This window comes from Equus przewalskii, chromosome 21 (assembly GCF_037783145.1).
Source record: "Equus przewalskii isolate Varuska chromosome 21, EquPr2, whole genome shotgun sequence".
Classification (NCBI taxonomy): Eukaryota; Metazoa; Chordata; class Mammalia; order Perissodactyla; family Equidae; genus Equus; species Equus przewalskii.
Window position 1 is genome coordinate 48,672,611 of NC_091851.1, and position 20,750 is coordinate 48,693,360.

General features: G+C 47.9%; 1 protein-coding gene across 12 annotated transcripts in view; it reads right to left on the reverse strand.

The window, feature by feature from the left end:
- DIDO1 (death inducer-obliterator 1) overlaps positions 1-20,664 on the reverse strand; it is a 57,641-nt gene extending 36,977 nt beyond the window's left edge. For 4 of the 12 annotated variants that reach the window (XR_011530890.1, XM_070588605.1, XM_070588603.1 and 1 more), the window contains exon 1: positions 20,526-20,664. The gene's annotated coding sequence lies outside the window, so the exon portion shown is untranslated. Of the gene's footprint in view, positions 1-11,313; positions 11,684-20,505 lie in introns of those variants that run through there. The other 8 variants (XR_011530891.1, XM_070588604.1, XM_070588602.1 and 5 more) reach the window with 4 other exon arrangements.
- Between the last annotated feature and the right edge of the window lie 86 nt (positions 20,665-20,750).

The following is a 20,750-nucleotide window of genomic DNA, read 5'->3' on the forward strand; positions in this document are numbered from 1 at the left end:
AACAAAGACAAACATTCTGAGGCACCTCCTTTTAAAGAGACAGTGGCCACTTCACCCTGATTAGCCAAATCTGTAATCACGGCCATCACATCTCTTGAATGTGGTAAACCTATCTGAAAATGAGGCTTCACAGTCCAGAAACTTTACTTCTCAGAAGAAATGGTAAATAAACCATACTTCTATATTCCACAACACTGAGCATTTATAAATTAAGCAAAGAAATGAAGATGCTTTCAGGAATGAAAATTTTTTTTTTTTAAAGATTTTATTTTTTTCCTTTTTCTCACCAAAGCCCCCCGGTATACAGTTGTATATTCTTTGTTGTGGGTCCTTCTAGTTGTGGCATGTGGGACACTGCCTCAGCATGGTTTGATGAGCAGTGCCATGTCTGCGCCCAGGATTCAAACCAATGAAACACTGGGCCGCCAGCAGCGGAGTGCGCGAACTTAACCACTTGGCCAGGGCCAGCCCCGAAAAAATTTTTTTGAATTTATGTTAATCCGAAAATAAACATACTTCAGGATTTTATTTTAGCTCTGAATAATTAATCAGAAAAGGAAAATCTAGTTATTTCTGCTAAGTGGAATGGGATAAAGTACATATTCAGAATAGATCATTTTAGATAATTTGGTTCATTTACCTTGACTTTCTATTTGCAAAACTGATTTTTCATAATTATCTTCAACACAGAAATTCTAATATAAAATTTCAGCTGAAACAAAAACATGTATATCAAAAGAAAAAACAAAACCAACTATTTATAATCACGGCAAAAGTAAAGGAAAAATTGTGTTATGTTTCTAACACAACCCAGGTTTGGCGTGTAAATTCTACACTACAGCACCTCACATGAGGAACATGGTCATAAAACCATGATCACGTCATATTAGTAACAATTTTTCCCAGAAAAGAAGGTGTGCATCTCTGAAGCTGGGAGAGTCAATACCATAGGTGAACAGCAAGCGGACTGAAATAATTTAATTATCTTTCTACATCTGTAAGTGGACATATTTTCTCAGCTAAAACCTGCTCCATTTCCTATGCTATGAAATCTTAGGTTTAAAAATATAAATACAAGCCAACATTTCACAACTGCTCTGTTAACAACAGAGTCTGTGAGGTGACCCAGGGCACAACCAAATGGCTGAAAAGTGATCAAGAAGAGGACACACGGGCCCCTCCCGAGTTCTTGAAGGCAGCTCTCAGAGCCCGTTTACACTAAGAAGTCGAGGACCTCAAACAGTTTTTGTTTATGTAGAATATATAAAAATTTCCAAAATTCAAACTGAGAAAAATTTTCAGGTAATTGGGGATGTTCTTTGATACCACATCAAACCTCAGCAAGTAGTAGTTTCATAAAACTTAGTTGCAGCATGGAATCTGAACCGTATCAAGGAACTTTCCACACTTTCTTACATGATAATCCACGGGCCTGCTTGCACTGTGAATGCATCTCTCACCCCAGCACGTGCTGGTCACCTGGAAAACCCGGGTTCACGGACGTCTGCAGAGCCACGTGTCCACACACTTCATTAACGTACAGACGACACGCCTGTAACATCAGCACCCGTCTCCCCAAACATCTTTAATTACTGGGAAGGCATTAAGCTCACAATGGCAGATATAAGCTTTCCAAAATTCTACTCTTTGATTGAAAGCTCAAATTTTATCATTAGCAACAAATACTGTCAGTTGCTTTCCTCAAGACTCAGCTCATTCATCTTCGAGAAAATGCCTCCCAAAAACCAAGTCTGAAAACTGTAGCCCTCAGTTCTTTCACGTACAAATGGTGCTCCATGAAAAGGGGGCTGGACTCCACTCCTGAGAGCTCCTCCTGGAGACAGCCATCCAGCTCTGGGGTGCGGCAGGAGTGTTTTATGTGTGCCTGCCATTTCACCACAGGAAAGGCTAAAAAGAGGTCTGCTGGAGGGATGAGATTTAACGAAACCAATTATCTTTACTGCCTCAGCAAGGACATTCTTAAGGGAAGCCGGCACATTCTAACACTGACTGCACGGGGCGCACGCACACTTCATGCCACTGTCCTAATCTGCTTCCTTCTGTACCACCAGGGCCAACTATTACTGTGGAAAGAGTTCTGCCCTCTTTGTCCCCAAGAGGGGTTTGGGGACCCCGAGGGGTCCATGGAACACACTACGAGAACTTCTGTAACATGCCATTTCTATTAGTTTAAGAACACATTGGATATACGCAAAGCAATAATACCTATCTATTTTTCCTATCAGAAGAGACTAAAATTTCCTTCCGGACAAAACTGTTCTACAAAAATTCTAAAGCAACTAAATTTTCCCTTCAGATTCTCCAACTCTTCAAAATGTTAAACTGTCAAAAGAGAATTTGTTAAACACAAAACCACAAATACCCTCCCAAAATGTTATGCATTACTTAAAAAAAAAAACCCAAACTACTATAAATGTTAGTGACGCACGACTCCACAACCACTGCCAATCTGAAGGCTCAACCTCCCGAGTGTGCTCAAGGCAGTGACTGCAGAGAGCCGTCGACAGCTGTTCGTTCTACAAACTTAGGAGACTAACTTCTCTAAGACACTTCAAAGTACGACGACAACCACAGTGAAGCTCCTGCTTCCGCAGCACGCCGCCGTGGAAGACAGCTGGGGCTTCTCAGGACACCGCACCAGCGCACGTGCCCCACCTGGCGGCCAAACAGTGTTTCTCCAAACTTCACGTCCCCCTGAAGCAGGATCCAAAACTACCAACTTTCGCTCTGAAACAATTCTCACCAGCAGTCAGAAATTATATCCAACGCTACAAAACAACCTCATTATTCTGGACTCTGCTGACTCAGAATTTTTAATTCTGACAGGCTAGGCTAAGTTTACATTTTATATGTTCTGTATTAAGGGTCTTCCCTCTCACCACTAATCTTTGCCGTCGCTGTGGAGGGACTGAGACGATGCCAGCTAAAAGTTCTTTCCATGACTAAGAAAGATAGATTTCTCAATTAAAGACTCTTTCACAATTTAGTTTTTATTAATGAAACGGTCACTAATGATAATAGGCCCAGAAATTCCAGACAACTCAATACATCCCGAAAACACGAATGTTCTCCTATGATCAGCAATGGCTGCTTTCAGTCTACGTTGACTTGATGGCCCATGGGCCCGCTCTCCTCTCCTCAGTGAGCCCACAGGTCTGCAGCAGCAAACACCACACTTACCCGTTAAACAGGGAGAGAAGAGCGGTTTGGGCCCACAAAGTAAACTAAGAAATCCAATTTTTGTTTATTTCAATATCTACACAGAACCTGACTCAACCGTAAAATTACATTGAAGTCCTTCAGATGGTGAATTCAAAGTTTTGCTGCTTACCATATAACACTGTCATTATTAAAATTATTCTGATGACGTGAAGGCGTCCACAACAGCATAAGTTTCTCAAGAGGTAAATAGACAAATCTAGAAACAACCCTCCTGTTTAAAATTTCTTAGGTATTTTTGCTTTATGTAAAACTTGCTGAGGACTGATGCCTTGGGCCAGGCTCCGGTGTGAAGCCAGGCCTCCAGCTCCCTTGTCCCAGGTGTGCAATCGGTACTCTGGTTTCTCTCAGTCCAACACAGGCTTGTGACCCTGGTGGGCAACTCTCAATCAGCGCCAGGAGCCAGAGCAGCCATGAATACATCAAGGTTAAGGAGAAGGAAACGAGGCTTTCGACTGTGCTCTATTTAATCGTGTGGACACAGTCCCCTAAACAGCTTCTGCGGATGGGTTTTTGCTGTGGTCTGCACGTTTGTGTCTCCCCAAAATTCATGTTGAAACTTAGTGCCCAAAGTGATAGTACTAGGAGATGGGCCTTTGGGAGGTGCTTAGGTCATGAGGTCCGAGCCCTCATGAATGGGATCAGTGCCCTTAAAAAGAGACCCCAGAGAAATTCTTTGTTCCCCCACAACCCAGAAGACATCTCACCAGGATCCGACCATGCTGGCACCCTGTCTGTGGTCTTTTGTTACAGCAGCCCAAGGGACTGAGCCAGCTCCCCTCTCATCTCTCAGTAAACAAAAAAATATGGTTTCAAACACTATGCAAGGGACTGTCTGAATCTTACATCCTGAGGGATCGGTACTCTTAGGACAAGGCCACCACCTGGTTCCTCTGAACTGTACAGGTTCCCCTCATTAAAAAATCTGCCATATGGGACAAGTCTGGCTACAGCTAAATGCCCAAGGACAACACTGGGATGGGTTCCCAGACAGGAGCCTCCCCTCTCCTTCCCCAACCAAGACAGAGAGAGAGAGAGAGCTCTCACGCACACTCACAGGAGACCTGTAAAGACAGAGAGGATGCTGTCACTTCCCAGGACAGTGCAAGGTAAAGTGCTGAGTCATCCTTGTCGAGCACTTCAGGGGCTCCTTCCCCTTGGAGTCTGCAGATCCGTAGCCGTTAATTAAGAAGCTGATCTCCCAGAGGGCCACCCCCTCCCGCCCACCCCAACCAGCCACTCTACTGCTTCGATATCCAAATTCGTCTGTTTGGGCCCCAAGTGCATCTGTGCCGGCACCTACAAGGCACTGCGGCAAGATCCCTGCATCCTAGTTTGGTCTCCTGGGGTCATGCCATGAGGGGCCTGCATCATTCCACAGCCCCCAACACAGGTCACTCTCTCCCGTCTTCACCACGGCTACAGTTGCTTTTAAGGACCCAGTGAGAGGCTGTGTATAGTGAAAGGACATTCTACGATAATGCAAAGTGCCACTCAACGTTTCTCTCCTCTTCTGGCATCTGAAACAAGAGGCTGCGTGCCCTAAAGCCAAAAGAAGTCTTGGGCCCTTCCCACTCAGCAGGCACCCTGGCCACGCTCTGGGCCTCTGGTTTCAGGTGGTCCACTTGGAGGAAGAAGGCGTGCACTGAAACACCCTCACCTGTGATGACAAACTAGCCTTATTCCACGTTTTTCCCAAAAGGTACACATTTGAGCCAATCACAACAGTTCAAAGACATTGCCTATCTTCCCAAAAGTAATCCATTTTCTCAGGTGTTACAACTTGGAGTCAACTGTTTTTTAAAATTCTCATTTCTCTACAAGAAGAGCATTTCTAATCATTATCTAGAGCAGAGGTTCTCAAAGTGCGGTCCACGGTCTCTTTCAGGAGGTCCCCAAGGTCAAGTTATCTGCACAACACTAAGACATTACGTGTCTTTTTCACTGGTCACTCTCTCAGGAGTATGTGGCAGAGTTTTCTGGGAGCTAAATGACAGTGATATCACAACAGTTTCAATGCAAAAGCAGATGCGAGAATCCAGCTGTTGTCAGTTAGGCCAGACATTAAAGAGATTTGCAAAAATGTAAAACAATGCCACCTTTCTCATTAAGTTGTCTTTGTCTTGGAAAACAGTTTCCATAAAACACTATTCACATTAATATGCAGATGTCTATCATTATGATTTAAAAATGAATATAAACTTAAATATCCCCCTTTTAGAGCCTAACATGGTAAATATCAATATATATATAATATAAATAAACAAAAGCTCTTTGGGGTCCTGGTAATTTGAGGTGTCAAGAGGTCTTGAGTTTAGCTGTGTAAGCAGGTCAGTTTGAGAACGGCTGACATGGACACAGACTTTACACTTAGGGTAACTTTGAAGGGCTGCTCCTGATGGGCCAAAAGCAACTCTGACGACCTTGCCTGTCAGGAAGACTAAAAGACAGTGGCAGTACTGCTTCAGTATTAGACTCTTCCAGACCAACCTCCCCTGCCACACCCCCGCCCCTGGCCTTTCCTCAATCACAGGTCCACATGACAACTGAGAAGGCGCTGATTTCCAACTATGAAACTGACTGCAGCACTCCCAGAGTGACTGCCACCTCAGTTCAAAGAGCACGTGCTAGGAGAAAAAAACAAAGGCCTTCTCTTACAGGCGTCTGCTTCTTGAGTGAAGCTGCATCTTATGAAGGTATTAGGATCTCAAGTCACAGGCCAAGAGGCAAAAATGCTTGGGGACCTCGGAAACTCAAAAGTCAAGAATGAACTGTGGTTTCTTTCAGCTGAAATCTTCCTTTTTTTCCGAGATTAGCAGACACCAATGTCTAGTTTTGTTTTTGGGGATAGTGGAAAAGGTCTGAGTTTAATACAGGAGTTTCTGTATCCATTTTTGCAGATCCATACAGAGCTGACGTGACAGTCAGGCTGTATACAATGTCACTTGACAGACTTGTACCACTGCTGCATGGGTTGGACGAAGTGCAGAGGAAGGATGTCTTACTACTAAAAACATGCTGTGAAAGGGAAAACAGTTTAAATGACAATCTAACCAACCCACAGTCCCTGGCTTGCATCCACCTAGCCCTGTATCTCCATGGGGTGGCCAGGGGCATTTCAGGAGGGACCACTCTTCTTTGTGCAGGCTCAAGAGTCTCTGTCCTGACCAAGGCAGCCAGCAGTGCCCTCCCCGACTGACTACAGCGTGACACCCCACCATTCACAAGTGGGGTGAGTCCTCTAATAAGCAGATTGGGTGTCAGGAGGCTCAAGGGGTGGCACCATGGAAGAATGCAGGCTCCATGTCAGACGTCCCTGTCTTCCTTCCCAGCTGCAAACAAAAACAGCTTGGCATGCTGGGCAAAAGCACCTCTCTCTGGGCTGTACTTTCCTGCCTGGGAAATGGGGACAATTGTGACCTCACAATTTCCTAAAAGACATCTGAAACTACATCTTGTCAAGTGCCAGTCAGTGCTTGCACACAGCAAGCATGCAATACATGGTGGAAGTCATATATTAAAATGACAATGCCCATGTCAGTGAGCATTTGGGGAAACAGGCCCTCTCAGGAGAGTCTGACAAATATTTACCAAGAACCCCTATGTGCTGGGCATGGGGACAGAGCAGGCAACATCCCTGTTTCCATGGACCAGGTGGGCATGCTTCATTCACTCTGACCCAGCCGAGATAACTGGGAAAGGGGGGGCATATTTATAAGAGTGCTCCCAGGCATGCATTTTTTTTTTCCTGGGAAAGATTCACCCTGTGCTAACTTCCGCTGCCAATCTTTCTCTCTCTCTCTTCCCCTCCGCAAAGCCCCAGTACATAATTGTAGGACCTTCTAGTTCTTCTCTGTGAGCCACCACCACAGCATGGTAACCCAGAGAAGACTGGTGTGGTTCCAAGTCCAGGAATCGAACCTGGGCCACCAAAGCAGAGTGCGCCAAACTTCTACCCACTAGGCCATCAGGGCTGGCTCCCAGGCACTTTTTTTTCCACAAAGGAACACAAACTGATGTCCATTTTCAGGAGACTGGTTTGAAAAATTAAGAAACATCCATATAATGGAATTCTTTAAGACTGAAATTAAAGGATGATAACCCCCACGGCCACTGCCATGGAAAGAGGCCCACACACGTGAGTGAAGAGGCAGATCACAACTCAGTCCTGCACAGTGGCTACATTCCCTGAACACATCCTGCCATACACACACCCATGTTCACGAACACGTGAAGAGCTGTAATGTCAGCTTCGGGATGGCGCCATTTCTGGTGTTTGTGCTATCCTCTTTATATTTTTTATATTGTTTTAAGTTTCTATATACGTATTTAACTTTGTAACCCAAACAAAGTAAAGCTATCTTTACACTGGGGAAAAAACCCCTCATGTACCTTCTTATAAAGGTGTATTAGATGCCACTTAAAGTATCTGTATCAGCATAGGAAAACAAAACCACAGCATCTAAGTTTGATTCCCAGAGAGAAATATCTGCTTCACAAATTACACACAAGATAAACACTGCCTACTGATTTAAGTACTGATTAAGTCACTGATACAAGAATTCTTATTAAAATATGTACAATTACCTATTCAACTTCAGATAACAACTTACCCTCAGTATTACTACTGAAGAAATAAAATAAGGCCTAAGCAAGAGACTACTGTCCAGGAAGTGTGGGCACTCAGACCAACTGAGCTCGCTTCAGACTGCTTCTGATCTCCTCTTCCTCTATTAGTAGATTAGTACGTTTCCATTAAGTGTTAATCATAGAGCCTTTCTAATGGCATTCACACACACCATGTGATAATGGCCATAAAGAGAGTAATATTAGATATCCACTGTAACAGACCTCATCATTTAAACAAGAAATGCAAAGGGGAGACTCCATTTAGGGAAAGCTTTCTTAACGGACTTTCAGTCCACCAGGCATATAAAAAATCAGGCCTCCACTGGACACCCTATCACTGCAGGGACCCGAGGACAACAGTGAGCTGGCCCGTAAACACAGCCAATCTTTGCTCTTGCAAGAGCCAAATGGAAGTCACTTGGTACCATGAGAAAAGTGCATAAAAAAAGGTAAAACGACGTACCATGTTAGAAGTATAAAACAATCAGGACCTGGAACATGTCACAAACACAGAACTAAAAAGAACCAGTTCCTGGGCTGCTCAGGAACACACACTCAGTGACTAAGACCCCTACGTTCGTAGAAAGACTTACAGTGTCAACAGCAGGACCAAACTCCACTGCCAAAAGAAAATGGGAGCCAAAGCCCCCACAAAAGAAACTCCACAAAAGAAACTCACCCCAAAGCCCATGTGAAGCACTGAGAGTGCCCATCTCTAAGCCTCCATGACACATTTCCTCAAAAAGCCATTGTGATGTTCACACACGCATACACACCGTGAACAGCACTGTTTGCCAGGAAAGAAACCGGTAACCATGGGTACTAGCAGAGAGGAAGGAGCTGAGGGGAGCAGCAACTGCACAACTTTTTTCTTTTGGAGGAAGACTAGCCCTGAGCTAACTGCTGACAATCCTCCTCTTTTCGCTGAGGAAGACTGGCCCTGAGCTAACATCCCTACCCATCTTCCTCTACTTTATATGTGGGACGCCTACCACAGCATGGCTTGTCAAGTGGTACCATGTCTGCATCCGGGATCTGAACCGGAGAACCCTGGGCCGCCGAAGCGGAATGTGCAAACTTAACCACTGTGCCACCGGGCCTGCCCCTGCATAACTTTTTATTTGTGCATTTTCTTTTTTCTTTTTCCTAAAGATTGGCACCTGAGCCAATCCTCTTCTCCCCAAAGTCCTCCAGTACATAGCTGTATATTCTAGTTGTGAGTACCTCTGGTTGTGCTATGTGGGACGCCGCCTCAGCATGGCCTGACAAGCAGTGCCAGGTCCAAGCCTGGGATCTGAACCGGCGAAACCCTGGGCCGCCGAAGCGGAGCACACGAACTTAACCACTCGGCCACGGGGCCGGCCCCTGTGCCTTTTCTTGTCAGAACAGAACTCAATTTGCTTGCAATAGCCTGAATTTAATCAAATGCTAATAAGGGACAGCTCTAGGCAGAAAATTAAAAGTAAATTAAAGAGAGACGTTATTCCTAAACTCACTGTTAAAGTAAGTGTTCAAAAACACAGGCAAGAAGGGTAGAGACAGCACTTAAGAAATGCCTTACGCGTAAAGTTTCCAACAGGGCTGGGTCTGTGTCTCCCAGGTGACACTTCTGAGATGTCTATGCCATGTTTAAAATGGGAAACTAGTGGACTAGCCACAGACACATATGTATGTATACACCAACCCCAAGTGCCACAAGGGCTCTAGACTCCAGGACACATGGATGGCAACAGTGGGTTTCAGTGAAAGAGCTGGGATGCCCTCACAAGCCCCCGCTACACTTGTCTCCAGGACTGGAAAGACCATCTTTCTGGTCGCTGCTACAGCCAGGGTGTTCAGCACACAGACGCGATAAATATTTGCCAAATAAATCAAGGAACTGTTCTAAAGGTTACGGATTTTATGTCCTTGAAATGCACAGCTAAAGTACCTTTCTTGGATGCATTATTTCAGTTAGGGTCTATGTAGCTCTGGGGAAACCATGGGACATTTGTCTGGGGTGGCCCGACAGTCCAGTTAGAACCCAGCTCAACGATTTCAGGCAAGTTCCTTCCCCGTGCTTCACCTTCCTGGAGGTTCGAATGCGTACAAAAGCACTCGACTCATTAAACAAGTTAGCACTCATGAACTGCTCAGAACAGGGTCCACCTTGGTGGAGTAGCCACCGTGAGCTGTTATTGGCGCCAAATGGAGGCAGCTTCCCCCTGGCACCAATCTACAAGTACACTGAGAGTATGTCAATATACTGAGAAGATCTTAAAATCCACCTTTTCCTTCTGCAAAACACCCAGATACATTAGGCTCAAATCTCATTCTATCAGTGAGCAAATAATATGGATATTGTTATCTATGGCTAAGGTAAGAATTAAAGAGTACCTCCAATTTAACTCGTGCCCTGTTGTTACTTACCTATGATCCCAACTCTAAGCTTATTTACTGAGGTGCTAGATTCAAAGCAGAAAACCTGGTCCTAACCTCCAGTGTCTCACAATCTGGCCAGGGAGCAACAGACACAGAAATACAGGGAAGCAAGCAAAGGGGAAGCCGAATGTCAAAGGCGTGAAAAGAGAGAAAGGGAACGGCCAGAGGCACGCCTCCAGTGGAAAGCAAAAGTTGCCCCTTTCACTTTCAGGACAAAGGGAGAGTAATATGTGACACAATATACATCAAATTGGCAAGTCCCACAAAAAAGACACTAGAAATCAGTATTTTACGGCTAGGCATACACTCTTTAAGAAAGTGAAACCGATTCTCTGAAAGCCTTCTTTGCTTACTATAGTGCCAAATATCACAGAACCATCGTAATGTACCCTCTACAAGAGCAGTCGGCCAGAAATCAAAACCATCAAGTTAAACGAAAAGCAACAGAACCCAAAGTTTAAAATAGGATCCTAGGATGAAACTTCATGATCCTTCAAGAATGTCTTGAGGAACTAACTGGGGTTGAAAACAAAAGGATCCAATCCTACCAGCTAGTTACCTGAAACAGAATCATTCCTTCGTGTAACCCAGCGAGCCTGAGAACTTCCAGGAAAGCGCATTTTCCCTCCTCTTGGCCTATTCCGCCCCCTACGCTGCTGATTGGGCAACATTTGCTATTATCCCTTCGAGTCGGATCACACTGTGAACAAACCACCGACTAAACACCCCTCGCGGGCTGACCAGGCCCCAGGCCGGCGCCCACGCATGGAGACCATCGCCGGGCCCCTAGCCGCCCGTCACCCAGGCGTGGCGCCCCGCAGCCCCCATCCCCGGCCTGCCCTCCCGCCCTCCGTCTGTCCCCGCGGCCGCCGCCATCTTCTCTTCCCGGCGGGAGCGCAGCCCAGCACGGACGCTGCGGCTCTGCGCGGGCCAGGCTCGGGCGCCGCAGCTGTCCCCGCCCGCCCGCCTACCCCCCGAATGCGGCCGGCGGCAGTCGGCCCCTCCGCCCGGCGCCCCACTCACCACGGGGCGCAGGCCTCTAGGGTCTCGCAGCCATTTCCTCCGAGCGCCACGGAGCGGACAGGCGGGCGGGGTCGGCGCCGGCCACCGAGACATGGGGGCTAGAGGGGCCGCCCGCGCTCCGAGCGGAAGCGGAGCCACAGCCACCGAGACCCACCGGGTGCTAGAGAGGCCGCCCGCGCCCCGAGCGGCGCCCCCGCGTGGCGAGCGAACGGAGGTCAGGCTCCGCCCCCGCCTTGCACGCATGCGCCCTGTGCGCCGCCCGGTTCTCGGAGCCCAAGGGCCAAAGCTGGGGGCGGAGGCGGCGGGGATCCCAGGCTGTGGGGCCCTGAGGACCAGCCACCCCAGGGAGTGCACCGTTGCCTGGGTCCCCTTGTGGCGGAGGGGGCGGGGACGAGGATCAAGCAGCAGGGCGCAGCGCTCTTTTCCCACAGACTCGTTCTGTTCCCCCCCCGCGCTCAACCTGCACCCACACGCCCAGCAGCGCAGCGACCCGCCTCAGCCTCCCTACACGCGGCCACAGCGAGCGTCTGCTCACGGGACTGCGGGGGGAGGCCGGTCACTGTCGGAAAAGGGAGAGGGGCGCTGGCAGATGCGTAACCCTCCACCTGCAGTTTCTTGCCAGTGCTGACTACTGACACCCTGCACCTGGCCTCCCCAGATACTCAGCAAACAGACCTCGGAGGGAAAGAGCTGCTTGCCTCGGGGCACCGTGGACACTGGTCATTTGACCTGCCAGCAGCAGCCTTGGCCGGGCCTTTGCCCCCATTACTTCCTCCACAGCCCTCTTCGGAGCTCCTTAGAAGCAGGACCCCTTGGCCTTTGTTTTAGGCCCAGCGAAAAGCGGAAAGCTGCCCTGCGCACAGTGAAGCAGAGATGCTTCCTTGTGCGAGAACCAGGGGCCTGGGAGTAGGCATGCTTTTTGATAAACATCTCTAAAGATCACAGGGCCCGCCAGTTTCTTTCCGAGAGAGACTGTCAGTTTTCTCCAAAGGAATACAACACAGCTTGTTTCTGCTGGCGCAGCTCCCTTAGGACCACCTTCATTGAATCTTGCAAGGATGGGCTCTATACTCTTCCATCTCGATGTGGCTTCAGGTTTGCCCTCAGGTAGGCGTAGCGGGAAGTTTACAGACCCGCCAGATGGAGTTGAAACCAGCTTGAACAAGCAGTTTGATCTTGGGCAAGTTGTAAAATGGGACTCACATACTGTAACTCGGGGAAGATGACTTGAGGCCTCCCTACAAAGGGCTCCCTAAACGGGAGTTGGACGGGAAACTCCACACCGCCTCTTTAGATGAAGATCTTTAAAGAAAGCAAAACCAACAGTCACATCTTTCTGCAAGGTGAGATTTTAACACTGGGGTGCAGTTCCAGGCTGGGGGCTCAGAGGGATGAAAGGCCCTTAGGAGTGGGCGGATAATGGAATAGGAGAAGGAAGCATGAGAAAGCTCAGAGTGGAAAACCAGCAGACAAAGGGGAAACCCAGAGAGCAACAGCAGGAAGCCCCCACTCGTTGTCACTACAGTCCTCAAAGATCCTCAGGATGCCTCCCACAAAGCAACAGGAAAGGAAACCACTCAGGCCCCTGGAACTGAGCCTCCCCTTCGAATCTCTCCCAGCAGGACCTGACTCTGATTGCTGGCTCTGACTTTGGCTTGTGGGCTGAGGGGCACTTGCCACCCTGGTGAGGAGCCAGGCCCTCCCCCTGCGACCTCTTCACATAATTCCAGTTCACCTGTTGTCACTCCTGATGGAAGCTGCTCTTCGCTGGTGAAAAAGGCCTTTCTGGAATTGTAGATTGGGTATTTTTTGGTTGAACTCTACTAGCTAAAGAATATTTCCTTCTAACAAATGTACTTTAATAGCTAAACCCAGAGGATGAAACAAATTTTTAAAAGGGGCTCCGGTTGTCTCAAATTCTTCCCTTAAATATCCCCAATGCACAAACGAAAGTCCCAAAGTCCTGTGGACTGACAACAAGAGTGGCTCAGAGGGTGGAAGGGGGCAGGAAGCTTAAGAGGCTTCCATGCCTCAAGGAGGTTTCAGAGTCTCCATGAAAAAAATATGATTGGCGCATCACCAACACTTATATACACCAGGTCCTGCCACCCCCACCCCATGGAAAGTTCAAGGAAGTTTATAGAAAACTCAGCAATCCTTTACAAAAACTGCTTCTTGGTGCCCACTCCTCTCACCCCTGAATTAAAGCCCGTTGAAAAGCAGGGTCCTCAGCAGAATACCCTGATCCCAAATGAAAATCCTAAAGTAAAGTGCGCCTCTCCTTGGGGTCAAATGCAATCACCACAGGCAAAGCGTACCCTCAGGGCAGCTGTTTCCAAGGACAATTTAAAACCAGGCGAGGCAGCAGCAAGTACTTTTATTGTTACTCACTTGCAATTCAGACAGAGAGCAGCCCCAGGCCCTCTCCATGGGCGGGTCGCTGAGAAGTGGCTTGAGGGTCAGGGTCACAGGTGAGGGGCAGCCCCTCAGCTAGCAGTGACCCCCATTGGACCCCAGGCTGGGTCCCAGGTGGCCCTGCATTGTACTCAGATGGACCTGGGGCAGAGGGGAGGCTCGGGCTGAGGGGGTGGCCCCGGGGTGGGGGAGGGGAAATGGGGTGAGGGCACGGGGCGGTGGAAGGGACAAGGTCAGCAGCTCTTCTCCTCCCTGGCCTCAGTTTGGAGAAAACCCGCAGGATTCTTCCAGAATGGCCACCGCTGCCGGTGCCCTTTGATGCAGAGGTCAAGGACTGCAGGGCTCAGACCTCACACTTGCCCAGGCCCCAGGCTTGCTGGACAGACAGCATGTGGCACACTGTGGAGAACTATGCATTACTTGCAGATTCCCCAGTCTTCTGGGGGCTGCCCCAAGGCTGGGCCTGGTGCTCTCAGTGACAACAGCACCTCCCTCTGTTTTGCTTCTCACCCTATTCTGGTCCCTGGTGCATGGTGCCTGGCACCCAGAGGCTGTGCTCTTAACTATTTGTGGAATTAAATAGGTGAACGGAAAGTTTATTACAAAATACACCCCTGCCATTCCCCGGGGATACAATGTAGATTCCCAGGAACAGACAAATCTAGTATTTTTTTTTTATTGCTAACAAAAGCTTTAACCACTGTATTCTTTTTTTATTTGAGAAACTGATGAATTTTCATTACTTTTACATTGTATAAAGCCAGCTAACTTTAACAGTTAATTTTAGATAAATTCACTTGGACGGTCCTGTCATCTCACAATCAAACTGGCTACTACTCTCCCAAAGCAAGACCCAGCACTAGCCTTTGGCTCTCCTGTAGGGCAAACAGCAGGTTTGTCTAGCAGAGGCGCAGATCCTGCATTTGTGCGTCACCATCAGAAAAGCCCGCTTCACTGACTACGAGAGTTCGGCTAGATGCTGCTCTGAAGGGACCAACTGTCTCAGAAGCAGAGTGCTGTGGTGGCGAGGGTGGAGGTAAGTCAAGGGGGCTGGCAGCATGGAACAGGGCCAGGAGACAAAACACAAGGTGAGGAAAAAGTTAGGATTAGGGGTTAAACTTTGTGTCCAATCCTGAAGACTTACAGAAAGTCATCTGCGCAATGTGATAGAGCTAAACATTCAAAGTAGCAAATGAGAATCATACCAATCTGTCTTTTAGGGAAAAGAATCAACAAAGGTGAAAGACTAGGAAAGGGAATAACATGGGAGGAGGGAATCGCGCCCACTAATGCTGTGCCACGTAATCTTTCTACACTAAATGTCTGTAGCTGGCATTGGGATGGTGTCCCATCATTTGAACAAGAATGCCATAAACCACCGCTATGACTATCTTAATTAGAAAAGCAACAAGCCACGGCTCTTGGGTCCCTTCAGCCTGCGGAAGTGGCTCCAGACAAGGTGGCTGTGGCCTCACGACAATGATCTAACACTAGGTACAAAGAAGTGCAGAGGAGACAGGGCACTGAATCTAGATGTGTTCTCGGATCTTCCACCCTTTTCCAGAGATCCTTAGAAAAAATTAAGTCCAAGTATTTTTCTCTCTCCCTCTATAATAAAGCCCTAGCTTTGTTACCTAAACTAGAGCGAACACATTCAAATAGAACAGTGCTTGTTACTCCTACCTTCTAGGACAGTTCCTGTTACTCTGAGAGTCTAAGTTTCCCTGTGAGTTGAGTGAGGAAAGGAAATAAAGTCAACTTCAGAAGAAATTAATATTTTAATAAGTATAAGGCATAAAAATCATATTTCCTTTCTGGTTGGTTTCATCTCTTAACAGTCTCTAAAGGAATACACCAAATAAAGAAGCCAGAAAAAATCAATGCCTTTCACAGATCTTGACAGAAAAGCAATTTAAGAGTAAAGCAATTGTGCCTAAATGGGCCCTTTAGCCTTCTAGGCTAATCGTGCTGCTAAGTATGTAACAGAGAAAAGGGAAACCAAGCCCACAGACCTTCCTTGAATTCCTAAACCCACTGGGGAGCATGAAAAGAAAGCTGCAGAACCTCCCCAAGGTGAGAGGATGGTCAACCTAAACCAAGTTCCAGGGCAGGGGCAGGGCACCAGGCCGCTGGCGTGTCGGGCTTCAGAGGGAGGGTGCAGCTACAATCGTACAGGCTACATTTTAACAGATTATTTTTTTTCCGCAAATGAAAATACTTAAAAAGTGAAAAAGATTGTTTAAAAGTCAGGTCTAACAGTGGCTTTCTGGATTTGTCCAGAATAGAAATACTGTATAAATTCCTGCTCTTGCTTAGCTCACAAAAACAAAATGGTGAAAGTGAGAAAGAGTGTATTTGAAGGAAATACCAACAAGAATAACAGAAGCTGAGCTTTAGGGTTTTCAAAAGGACACCCAAAAGATTTTATTCTGAATTTCAACAAAATCAATACCCATAAATTACCCTTCTGATACCAGAATATGTTTGAGTTCCAGATTGAACAAACTGCTTCTAAAATTTAGAAATCCAAGGAAAAACAAGATCTCCCCCAAATCTGTCAACAGAAGGTGAGAGGCCAAGAATGTTCCCTTTTATGGTTGTGCAGAGAAATGAAAAATCTTAGGAGCCTGTCAGACGTACAAAAGTTCCTCTCACTCCAATAGAAAGTAAGCTTTTAAAGAGTAAATGTAAGAGGACTTTAAAGTCAAAAAAGCAAAAAACAAAAATTTTGCAAGTGTGTTTTAAAAAAGGAAAATGTGAACACGGACAGAAAAAATGTCTCATCTTCATTCAATGCTTCTAACTTCCAGTTAGACTTCTGATCCTAACAGCGGGTCTCATACAAAAAAAATCCTTAAAGCATACATAGATACAACTATACACATATCTATTATATATGTGTTTTTATATGGATATACATGTGTATATCTATATAAATTTTTGTTTAAATTTATAAAAAGAAAGAAAGGTCCAATCCCAAACTGATGTGTATATCAAACTCTTGACCAGTCAGGTCTGACCGGCAAAGTCAAATTCAATAGGAATGGTCCACAAACAGTCTGCAAATGGGCAAATTAAACAATGCCACTCCAGCGGTCTGCCCGTGCCCTCCTGCTGGCAGCCCCCACACCACTCATTTGTTTCAAGGAGCTTGATGCTGGACACAGTTTATGGTACAACCTCAGCAGGAGTTAAAGGTTAAAAAGAAAAGGATCAATAAAAACATTACTCTTACTTTTACCCATCCAAAGAAACGTCTGACATAGCCAGGCTTTCTGATTTAGTGTATGATGTAGAAAGAGATGGAGAGGGAGGGTGACCCTATCAAACAACCCCATGACATGCTCCACGGGGGTCTTAGTCCAAGTAAGACGCATGGCATCTGAGTATGTGCAGCAACTACATCGTAATAAAATTCTTCCTTACTCCTTTCAACATCTCCATGAAGAAACTTAGAACACTGAAAAGCTAAGCCTGTGGAAACTGACTCCCTGGTGTTTACTGCCTGCTTGTGGCAATGATTCTGAGCAGCAACAACCAATTCGTTTATTCATTATCCAGAACAATCAGGTTTGTTTTTGCCAAATCTCTTTGAAAGCAGGGGCTCCAGTATGCAGGGGTTTGATTTTATGCTTTTGGGTTTTTAGAGTAAGACAAAAATACCCACCGAAGTACTGTGGTTCTCTAAAACATGGCTGATATCCTAGTTGTGGAACAGTCTAGGATTTGAGTAAAGGAAGCACCGTGTATTTTATTCTCAAAATACTTTTCCCTTTTTAAGAACTCTTTAATGTTCTTTTAAGAAATAAACTGTTAACTCCTGTCTTTAAAGAACTGCTAATTTGTCAAAACAAAACTCTCCACCTGAGCCTGGAGAACACACTGGACCACTGGCTGCCCCCCCCACAACGGTGCCCCTCTTTCCTACCAGGAAGTGCAGCCAGTTAATGATCCCACTGGGCTGAAATCTTAGTCAGCCTGGTCAATGCTACAGATGGTGGCCAAAGTGGCCTAGAACCCACCCACCTCCTTCCTGCTCCCACACCCTCAGCCTCCTCGCTGCAGGCTGGTGTCTTCAGGCCTCCGGCCAGGCTCGCCTCCATCTTCACTCCATACACTCTCCACAGGGGACCTCAAGCACACCTGGCTGTGCTTGCCTTTACCTTGATCTGGATGCATCTACTCACCTGTTCCCCTAACATCTCCACTTGATGCCTCAAGTGCACCTCAAAACCTAAAGCATGCAAAATGAGCTCATGACTTCTGAGCCTCCTCACTAACCCAGGCCCTTTCTTGGTGTCTTTATTCAGCGATGGTCCCAGCCCATAACTTAAATGCACAAGCCAGAAGCCTGGAGATTCTCCTTGACAGGCCTGCCTCCCTCCCCCTCAGCCACCAAATCCTGCTGCTTCAGTGTTTAACGTGATCAGTTCCACCTGCTCACTTCTCTGCACATCTGCCGCACAGCCTGAATCACTTCTGAAAGTGGTAAACACATGAGCTGACTTCACCTAACCCCCATTCACCTCTCAACTCACCGCAGTCTAACTGCCACCCCACCTTGTCAGTGAACTTACTCTGTCACCAGGAACTGTCGGTCAGTTGTTGCTGAATGCCGTACTTGCCCACCCTGCTGCATCTGACGCTGCTAATCACATCTAGAAACTATGCCCCACAGCTTCGGGAGAGCCTGCTGAGGCCCTGGTCCTTGTCAAACCTCTCCGGGTGTTTCTTCTCTGTTGCCTCAGTGGACAACTTCTTTCGCTAATGCCTACATGTTGCTGTCCTCCTGGATTCATCCACTCCTCCTCTCTATGGAGTTTCTCTGAATACGTTCATCAGCCCTCACACACAAAACCCTCATCCTTCTCTTGAGCTTTAAAGTGTCCCACAGGCACCTCAAACTAAACAAGGTCCACAGTGAACTCATCATCTTCCCTTCCCTTCCATCTCACTCCTCATCATGATGGTTCTTTCTCAGTTGGCACCACCCCCATTGACCTCATCAACCAGGATCCGCATCTAAGCATCACTCTTGACTTCTTCCCTCCCGTACCTCTACAAACTGTCAGTCACCAGGGACTGCCAGTCTTCCCTCCTCACTGAAGGTCTCCCTTGGTCCATTTCCAGAGGCTGCTTCCAGTGAAGGTCTCCATCATCACTCACTCACTTATTCCTTCACCTTCTCAACAAATCTCTGTGAACTCCTACCACGTACTAGATGCTTCAGTTCCTGTCAAGCTCACGTTTGTGAAGCATGACATCCTACAGGCATCAGTGATACAGATCAGTGTGCCAAATGTTACAAAGGGATAATTCAGGACAGCACGTGAGCACAAAAGAGAAGCAGCACATCCAACTTTGATTAGGGAAGGTTCCCACTCTGAGAAGTCAGCCTAGCCAAGTGTTTTATGTGAGAGCCCAGAGGTGAGAGAACCTGGTTGAGTGGGGAGAAGTTCAAACAGGTCAGGATGCTGGAGCAGAGAGGGAAAGGGCAGGAGCGTGCTGTTTTTAACTGTGCTCACTTTGCACAGGTAGCTGCACAGTCCAGGAAGTGTGTGAGGGGGACAAGGAGAGATCACCCTGCCTGCTCCGAGGGTTTCAGAAAGGAGCTGGCAGGACCTCTGGGAGGGCAATCCAAGGAACAGAGAAGACAGCCTCAATGTTCTGAGGGAGAGGCTGGCACAATAAAAAGCAGCCAGTCTTTAGACCTAACCAAGGAGGTAGAATCTGCAGGACTTGGTAACTGGCTGGCTGCTGAGGGTAGGGGCTGTTAACCTATGACCCACCGAGAAGGGGCAGCTGAAGCCTCTGTGGACAGGAATATTGTATTTCCTTAGGACACTGCCATGCATGCTTTTTGCTTGTGTACCCTTGAAAAGAATTTTTAAAATCCGCAACCTATCGCACACTATTAAGGTGACATTTAAATTTGTTTATAGGGTCAAGCAGTTGCAAAGAACGTAATCATGGACACGTGCTGCACCTGCGTTTTAAATACTAGATTTGTATCAAAGCTTTGGATCTGCAGATTTAGCTCGTTCCACTAATGGAAAATGTCCATAACTAGTCATCGCTCTTAAAGCTATCTGCCAAATTGGACTTGGTTTCCGGGAGAAGTCTGAGAACACTTTCGCGTTATTCAGTTCACTTTTGAGCAATCACATGAAACCATCTAACTCCTGACTTCTAAATGGGGAAGACGTCGGATTTCCTCGGATGAAATAAGAGGCTGCCACTTCAATTTCCTTCCCGAAGCGCTCTAACGTCCTTTAACATTACTCTCCGGCAATAGGAAGACGAGACCCTCCTCTGAGCCGGTCTGCTTTCTTCCTGAGCAGACGACCAACAATAAGCAAACGCGCGAACGTGTATTTCTGCGTCTCCGCGTCCCCCAGGACCCGGCTGCGGCACAGGGAGACCCTCCGGTCGCCGGGCAGCGGCCGCGGTACCCCGGGGCCCTGTCGCACACGCCTGCAGCCCCTGCCCAACCTGAGCGCGGCGGAGGGCGGGCCGGGCCCCGGGGGGAGGGAGCGCCTGGCCTCGGGCGGAGGCTCCCAGAGGGCGGCCCGTTTGTTGATTCATCTGGCAGCGGGCGAGCAAGCGCTCCCCGCCACGGCCGGGCAATCCCCGGACCCGCCTCAGCAGACGGAATGGAGCGCTCCCGTCGGCCGCGCTCGGGCGGCTCCTCCCGGGCCTGTGCGAAGGCGGGCGCCCGTTCGGAGGCACTCCGCCTCGGGGCGACACGAAACACCGGCGACTGTCTCCCGCCCTCACCCCATGCCCTCCGGGCTCACACAAACGACGGAAGGGACGCTGGGACGTTCGCCTCCGACTCAGTCTAGATGTCGCCATCCCGGCGCGAAGTTCCCCCACACGACGGTTCAACGGCGGCCATCTTGCCCAAAGGCGGCCGACGCCTTTTGACTCTCGCGCCAACCCGTAGAGCGAGGGCGCCGCGAGGGGAGTTCTGCGCAAGGGCGGAAGCTGGGGTCCCCCGCTTCCGGGAGACTGCTGCGCCC